Source organism: Hevea brasiliensis, chromosome 5, assembly GCF_030052815.1.
Source record: "Hevea brasiliensis isolate MT/VB/25A 57/8 chromosome 5, ASM3005281v1, whole genome shotgun sequence".
NCBI classification, from domain to species: Eukaryota; Viridiplantae; Streptophyta; class Magnoliopsida; order Malpighiales; family Euphorbiaceae; genus Hevea; species Hevea brasiliensis.
Genome location: NC_079497.1, coordinates 81,592,322 through 81,599,316, shown reverse-complemented (window position 1 = coordinate 81,599,316; position 6,995 = coordinate 81,592,322). Strand labels below are relative to the sequence as shown.

The 6,995-nt window shown below is 33.2% G+C and overlaps 1 non-coding gene across 1 annotated transcript; it reads left to right on the top strand.

The window, feature by feature from the left end:
- Positions 1-2,215: 2,215 nt before the first annotated feature.
- LOC131180343 (small nucleolar RNA R71) lies at positions 2,216-2,322 on the top strand. The gene has a single exon (XR_009149119.1). It is a non-coding gene; the product is annotated as a small nucleolar RNA R71 (small nucleolar RNA).
- Positions 2,323-6,995: the final 4,673 nt, after the last annotated feature.

Genomic DNA, 6,995 nt, shown 5'->3' with positions numbered 1-6,995 from the left:
CGAGAGTTAATATAGAATCAAGAATCAAGTTTTTTTTTTTTAATTCAAAAATTAAGAAAAAAAATTGCAGCAACACACTTTTTTCCTCCCCCACACTTAAAACTTACATTTTTCCCAATATAAAGCCCAAATGCAAAAGAAAAGAAATGAAAAAATGCTATAAAATAAAATAAAATAAGGGAAAGAAAACAAATCTGATTGTGGCTAACAAGCCACCCATGGGTTACTTCCCAAGAAGCGCTTTTGTTTAACGTCATTAGCTGGACATGGTAAAGCTCCTTAATCCACTGAATTCTCCTGAAACCCCTCATAACATGACTTGAGTTCATGACCGTTGACCTTGAACACTTTGTTAGTTCCTAAACTTTGAATTTCAACTGCACCATAAAGAAACACATTAGTAACAACAAAGGGTTCAATCCAATGAGAACGCAACTTACCAGGCATCAGCTTCAATATGGAATTATACAATAAAACTTTTTGTCCAATCACAAACTGCTTCCTTATTTTGTCATGAAATGCCTTTGTCTTTTCTTTATAGATCCTAGAATTCTCATAAGACTTAAGGCGAATTTCCTCTAATTCATGCAAATGTGATTTTCTTTCTAACTCATCCTCCATGCTTAACTCAAAAACATCATGCACAAATGTATCAACAACATTAATAGAAAAGATAGAATGATTATCAGTAGGATATTTCATAGCATCAAAGATATTAAATTTGATAGTCTCTCCATCAAACTCCATAGTTAAGGTACCCCCATCCACATCAATTTTTATCTTGGTAGTTTTTAGGAAAGGTCTTCCAAATAAAATCAAAGCTGAATTTGATGAGAAAGCACTATCATCCTCCATATCCAGAATGTAAAAATCTGCAGGAAAAATCAATCCTCCAACCTGCACCAACACATCCTCAACTACTCCTAATGGGTAAGCATTAGAACGATCAGCTAATTGAATAATGACACTAGTTTCTTTCAAAGGACCCAAATTTAAAGTTTGAAAAACTGAATTTGACATAACATTAATAGATGCTTCTAAATCTGCCATTGCATATTCAAATTTAGAATCACCTATTCTGTAGGGAATAGAAAACGAACCTAGATCCTTACACTTAGGGTGTAATTTTTGCTGAATTAATGCTGACACATTTTCCCCCACACTGATCTTCTCATTATTCCTCAACTTACGCTTTGTAATGCATAACTCCTTGAGGAATTTAGCATACCTAAAAACTTGTTTGATCACATCCAGTAAAGGTATATTGACCTCTACCTTCCTGAAAGTCTCCAAAATTTCTTTCTCTTGTTCTTTTTTCTTATTTTTAGCCAACCTGCATGGGAATGGAGGAAGAACAGAATTATTAACCTTATTCAGTTTAGGTTCAGTATTTACCACAATTTCAAACTCTTTTTCTCCTTGCTTCTTCTTTTTCGTTGACTCATGTGGAGTTTGGTTATCAACTTCTTTCCCACTCCGCAATAATATCGCACTTGCATTTTCTCTAGGATTCATGATTGTTTGTGATGGAAGCTTTCCAGAACCTTGAGCTTCAAGCTTGCTTACAGATGAAGCTAACTGACCAATCTGCCTCTCTATGTTTTGAATGCTATTTCTGGTCTCCTGTTGAAAATGTTGGGTATTGTTAGCCAAAGCCTTAACAATTTCATCAAGTGACATACCTTGATTTGAGGGAGGTGGAGGTGGTTGATTCACTTGTCTCTGCTGCTGGTATTAGCTTTGCATCGGTTGATTCCCATAACTCAAATTGGGATGATCTTGCCATCCTGGATTATAGGTACTAGAAAAGGGATCATACCTGCGTTGTGGCTATCCATAATGTCCTACTGCATTAGCATGTTGCATTGATTCATCCTCTTGTAATGCAGGACACATGTCAGTAGCATGACCCGCACCCGAACAAATCCCACATACCTTAACAGTTTGCATTTTCCCTACAGCTAATTGCCTCACCAAAGAAGTTAAATCAAAAATCTGTTTCTCAAGGTTAGATGTACTTACCTCATTAACCTTCATGGGTGTGTGATCCATTCTCATTCCAAACTGCTGAGAGTTTGCTGCCATGTTAGCAATCAACCTCCTTACTTCATCTGGTGTTTTTTTAACCAAAGCTCCTCCACTGATAGTATCTATCATACTGTGGTCCATTAGTAGAAATCCCTCATAGAAATACTGAATCAACAGCTACTCACTTATTTGATGATGGAGACAGCTTGCACATAGCTTCTTAAATCTCTCCCAATACTCATACAAGCTCTCTCCATTATACTGCTAGATGCCACAAATTTCTTTTCTTATGTTGGCAGCATGGGAAATAGGAAAATTCTTCTCTAAAAATATCTGCTTCATCCCATTCCATGAGTTGATAGATCCAGAAGGAAGGTAATACAACCAATCCTTAGCTATGCCCTCCAGTGAGAAGGGAAAAGCTCGAAGCTTGATCTGATCCTCTGAAACTCCTTGAGGTTTCATGCTGGAACACACAACATGAAATTCCTTTAGATACTTATGTGGATCCTCACTTGCAAGACCATGAAACTTAGGCAACAAATAGATTAGTCTAGATTTTAATTCAAAAGTAACATTTAAAGCAGGGTTTTGGATACACAAAGGCTGTTGGTTTAGATCAGGAGCAGCCAACTCTTTCAAAGTCCTAGCAGCAGCCATGGTCTCATTTTCGGAACTTGACTCTTAATCCGAATCCGAACTTAGCTCCTTTGGAGATTGGACTCCTTCATATGTATTTAGAATCTGCCTAGCTTGCTTAGCCAATTTTCTCAACCGTTTAGCTATTTTTTCTACTTTTGGATCAAAGATCAACTCACCAGATTGAGAATTTCTTTTCATAAAAAAAAAAAAATCAAAGCAAAAACAAAAAAATGTTTCAAAACCCTAGAAAATAATGGAATTTGGCCTCAAGAGGGAGGGGCTAAGAAATCCTGTGGATTGATTGGTCTTGATCAGAGCATCGTTTCCTTCAAAATAGGTATGGGCCGCCCTCTAAATTCAACCAAAATCCTTAATGAACAGTAATGATGAACAGTAACACCGTAATTAATTTTTATTTTTTCAAAAACCTGAAAACAACAATACTTCACAAACAGAGTTAATAACAAAATATCATAACACTAAAAACATGAATTCCAATAAATTTCAGTCCCGGCAATGGCGCCAAAATTCTTTAAGGGTGTTGAATCCACCAGAAATAAAATTAACTGAAATTACCAGTAATGAAATATTTTCTGCAGCAAGTATTAAATCCAAGTTGAACCCTAGAGACTGAATTATTAAATTTCATGCACTTGTATCTAATGCAAAACGAAAGAAACAAAGATTGGGGGGGGGGGGGGGAGGGGGGGTTTGTAACACAAAATCAGAAGAAATCAGAAATTCAAGAACTAAATAAGAAAATCTCAATTTAAATAAACTTCAGTCCAAGGTGATTCGCATTCCAATGCATTGATTTGATCATAGACAAGAGAAATACAATTATCTCTTATTGAATACTTAACGTAGATTTACTAAACAGCGAGGTAAACCTCTGACTTCCCTATATTCATAAATTCGAGCCCAGCACTCTTATTGACTCTAATTATTAACTGAGTTGGTATTAAGCAATCCTCATCAAATTAATAACTGCTTTAAGAAAAGGAAGTAGTTAAGCTGAACAACAATTTATAAAGCATAAATCGTTTAATCCACCCTATTGTTTTCTTAGGTTATTATCGAAAACTGGGATCATAATCAATAAAACCTAATTGCTACTCATGTTCAATCTTACACAACAATTACGGATTATGAAAATGAACTAGCAATTGATCAAATCAAACAATTAACTAATAGGCCTTTTCAGAAAATTATTCAACAGATAAAAAATAATTAAATAAAAAAACAATAGATATTCAAAAAGACATAAATTAAATTAAGAACCTGGTGTCACAAATCACACATAAGAACTTGAATCCCTTGAACTTAATTAAAAACTTAGCAACTCATGTTCATGGCTTACAGAAAAAGAAAGGAAAAATAAAGAATAAATCTAAAAGGAAGAATGGAGAACGAAGGTCTGAATTGGGATCTCTTAGCTGCTGCCCAAAGACGTATTTATACTAAAAAACCTAATCCCAAAGATAGGAACCAAACCAAACTAGGAAAGGTTTTAAAATTCAAGATACAGATTTTCAGCCTGCATTCACGTTTCTGGAATCAGGGCAGATTTTCAATAACTTTCTTTCCGAATCTTGTTAGTAGTATGCCCTAGAGCATATCATTTAGTATGTATCTTGTACATATTTTTATTAATAAAAGGCATTTCCACTTTTCTGTTTACATAATATATTTATGTGTAATAGAAAAGGTCCATTGATATTTTGTTAGAAACATTATTCTTAAGTTGTTAAGAATATGAGTGACAATATTTCTAGCACAAAGTATCATAAATAGGTTCACAATCGAGGATACTTCATAATAAGGACATGACTTATCCATAAAGATTGTATTCATGTTTGTTCCCAAGTTATTTATATGAGATATAAATAAGATGGAATGGTGAGTCTCATGCCATATAACAAACATGATAGGCACTTATAAATGATAAGTAGGCTGAACCAGTGACACTTATGACAAGCACATGGAGTTTACTCTTGTCAATGTTTTGTCATAAATCATATCAGTGCATATAATCTTTAGACCTGAGATAGCACAGTTATCTTGTATATAGGTAGTTTGAGTTTGATACTGCTTTCATACTTGTACTATGTATGGGTATATGGGCATGTGTTGGCTCCTACTAGTTATTTATGGAGGTAGGTGTTGATCAAGATGGAATCTGTTCCTCTAAGTAAATAGAGATAAAATCCTATGTTCATTTTAATTGTTCTTGATGTTTCAAGTTCCTGGCCAGGACAGATAGATTTATTCAGAAAAGAGTTTCTGATAAGAAAATCTTTTAATCAAGAACTGGAATTAAAAGAGAACATAATATTCATAGCAAATGGAGTTTGACATAAATCATGACTCCAGCTTGAGTTGGGATTTTGTAACAGAGAGATTCTAGTGCATGGTAACATATGATTATAGGTTCATTTAAGGTAAACCTTATTACTAATTGGGTGGCCATGGCATGCTATGCTAGGTGTTAACCATGGTCTATGAGGTTCATAAAATAATTTAGAGAAATCATTTATGGTAAGAAAGAGTTCTGATGATATTAAGAGTTGATATCATGTCTCATTGCCAATTAGTGATGAGCCTAGTAAGTCACACATATACACAAGTTATCACCTATTTAAATTAATTAATTAAAGAGTTTAATTGATTAATTAAATAGGTTTGGTTTGTAATTAAATTGCAAAGTCCCTAGCATGACTTGAAACCAAATCTAGATTATTGGATGTATAGTATAAGTTAAATTTATATTTAAAGTGTTTAAATATGAATTTAATTAATGAGAAATTAATTAATAGAGATTAATTAATTAATTTATATTTGATATAAATTAGAAGAAGAAAAATAATTATTTTGGGTTAAGAACTCAAAATTAAGACACAGGGGCATTTTGGTCATTTCACAGTGTGACACGTGGCACCATGAGATGGTGACACATGGAATTACACATAAGCTTGCCAAATGTTTTTTAATCATGTAAGATGATTAAAATCAAGATTAAATATACGTTTGACACTTGGCACAATGTGATTGGGTCACTTAAACCTAGAGCTAATCAAAGGGTGACATGTGGCAAGGGTTTAATGTGTTAACCTAGCTATTTAAGTGTTGTTATGAAAAGAAAAACAACCAGCAGCCACTCCTCTCCTTTGTCACGCCATTTTGAGGCTTTTCATCTATTCTTCTTCATCTCTCATGAATTCAAAGAGATTAGCCATCAATCTCTTGAATTAAGAACACTAGAAATTGTTTCTAGTGTCCTGTTTACATCTCTAATCTCTTAAAAGGCAGAACTTGAATTTCTAATTAATAGAAAAAGCTTTAGAAGCTGTTCAAGGGCTGCCATAGGTGTTCTTGGTGTGGACAAGCTAGAGGGACAACATCTGGTGTCCTGAAGACGAATCTCAAAGGCGCAGACATGCTGCAGTGCATCAAGAGGTTAGTGTAATCGTTCTTGATTTAATCTAGGGTTCTAAAATTAATCTGATTAATTTTAAAATCTTAAATGGCAAATACAGATCCAAAAACATATTAAAAGAGTTTTAATATGTTGTTTATCATTGAAATCAAATAGATAAAAATAAATCTTGCATGATGCATGTGACCCTAGGTAAAAATTTTTGAATTCAATGGTATAAACTTGTGTTTTTCACGCTTCTGTTCCTTCAACTGGTATCAGAGCCCCTATATTTGCCATTTAGATTGTTGATTATATGATTTAATTGTGTGATTTGATCATGAGATGATTGATCCATTGCTGGTTGCAATGGATGTGTGGCGGCACACATGGTGAAGCCACCATTGGTGGCGGCAACAAAGGTTCTTCAAGGTGGCGCAAGGTTTGCTTTTTAATTTACAATTGTTGTATGATCTAAAAGCTCGTCCTATGTCTAATTAAATTATTTAATTAGAATTTTAATCACACAATTAAATTATGATTCAAATCAGAATTTTAAAAATTGTTTGAATGTGATTCAAATCTGAATTTTAAAAGTTGTTTGAATGTGATTCAAATATGAATTTTTAAAGTTGTTTGAATCATGTTTAAATCTGATTTTTTAAAATTGGTTGAATAAAATTCAGATCTGATTTTTTAAAAAATGTTTGAATGTGATTCAAATATGATTTTTTAAAAAATGTTTGAATGTGATTCAAATCTGAATTTTTAAAGTTGTTTGAATGTGATTCAAATCTGAATTTTTAAATTTGTTTGAATGAGATTCAAATATGAATTTTTAAATTTATTTGAATCATATTCAAATCTGGATTTTTAAGTTGAATATGAGATATTCAATTTAATTTAAGTA